The sequence below is a fragment of the Mus caroli genome, chromosome 4 (assembly GCF_900094665.2).
Source record: "Mus caroli chromosome 4, CAROLI_EIJ_v1.1, whole genome shotgun sequence".
NCBI classification, from domain to species: Eukaryota; Metazoa; Chordata; class Mammalia; order Rodentia; family Muridae; genus Mus; species Mus caroli.
The window spans coordinates 129,239,456-129,241,319 of record NC_034573.1 but is presented as its reverse complement, the minus strand read 5'-3'; positions in this window follow the sequence as shown (position 1 = coordinate 129,241,319).

The following is a 1,864-nucleotide window of genomic DNA, read 5'->3' as shown; positions in this document are numbered from 1 at the left end:
AAAAAAAAAAAAAAACAATAAAACAAAACAAAATAAACAAACAAACAAAACAGAAGGAGAAGGCGAAGAAGAAGAGGCAGCAAAGCAATGGTGGCGTCACCAGCAAGCCAAGAGTCCATTGTGTTCTCCTGATGGTGGATCATCGCACAGGTTACCCCTCCTCCAGAACTCGGTCCCCAGCCTTTCTGGCTGGCTCTTGCTTTTCATAACTTCTATTCTTTGGGAGCCTGTCTTGCTTCCTATTTTGACTCTGCCCAGAAACATAACTTACATCTGGTAAATGCACAGGTACTAAGTGTACAGCTCAGTGCATTTATTCCCCGAACCACATCCCACACAGCGGCGGGCACCTTCTTGTTCCCTGTCAGTCTCCCGCTCCCGAGGTGTGAAGACTTTTCTCACCCTTGATTCCTTTCCAGGCCACTCTAGAATTTCACGAACACGATGTGCTCAGCTTGTTCCTCTTGTTCCATGTGCATGTGGGATCCACCCCCATAGTGTGTACGCACCAGCGTTTGGTTCCTCGGCTGTGTGATGTCACATGGTATAGACACACCAGGGTGGACTCACGCACCCTGCTGCAGGTGGGCACGTGGGTTGTTCTTTAGATTGCTGGGAGCTGCTACAGACCGTCTCAAAGACGCCTTTGGTGCACTTGGGTACGTGTCCATCTTGGAAACAGCCCTGGAAGTGGGTCAGTGCGGTAGTGGACTCAAGCAAGGTTAATGCTAACAGACACTGGCAGACAGCATTCTAATCCCGCCATTCGATCCTATACCCCGCCAGCCAGTGGTGTGTGAGAGCGCTGATGGAAGACAGTTTCTCTCCCTGCTCCTCTAGGCTCAACCAAATCTCTGTTGCGTATCCATCGGCATAACGCCTCCCTCATCTTTCACACCTTCACGTGATTCACAGTTCCCCCTCGAGAAGGTGAAGCAAGCTCGAAATCCCAGCCTTGGCCATTCCTTTTCCAGATTCTTCCTAGCAGCCCAAAGTCCTGTCTGGAGGACAGACATCCTCTTTGCTGTGTGCTAACAGCTTGAAGCCCAGTACTTCAGCAAGGTGGTTTTCCCCTTGGAGGTTGGGGGGAAGAATACCAGCATTCTTGGAACCTCAGTTTCCCCACTGATGAAGTAGGAATTGGGGCTGAGGGTCTGGCTCCGCTGATGAAGGGTCTATCACACAGCATGAGAACCCCATCACTTGCATCAAAGCCAGGCACTGCAGCACACACATGCAACCCCAGGACAGCAAGAGGGGTTTAGGGACACACAGGCCAAACTGGCCAGGTTCAATGAGCTTTTGAGTCATTGAGAGACCCTGCATCAGAAGTTAAGATGAAGGAACTAGAGAGATGAACCAGAGGTTAAGAGCACTTGTTCTTTTTTTTTTCTTTTGAGTTTTTCGAGACAGGGTTTCTCTGTGTAGCCCTGGCTGTCCTGGAACTCACTCTGTAGACCAGGCTGGCCTTGAACTCAGAAATCCACCTGCCTCTGCCTCCCAAGTGCTGGGATTAAAGGCGTGCACCACCACTGGCCGACAAGAGCACTTGTTCTTGCAGAGGATCAAGGTTCAGTTTCTAGCACCTACACAGAGGCCTACGACCATCTGGAACTCCAGTCCCAGGGGATCTGACACCCTCTTCTGACCTCTGTGAGATCAGGCACACACATGGTACCCAGACATAAACACAGGTGAAACACTCCCACAAGTAAGATAAAAGCAAAATAAAAACATCTACCAAATGATGATGATGATGATATTAATAATATGAAGAATCAAGGAAGACATCCTACAGTGACTTCTAGACTCTAAACACACATGTGTATGCACCCACATATATATGTGCTCACACCCAAAGGAA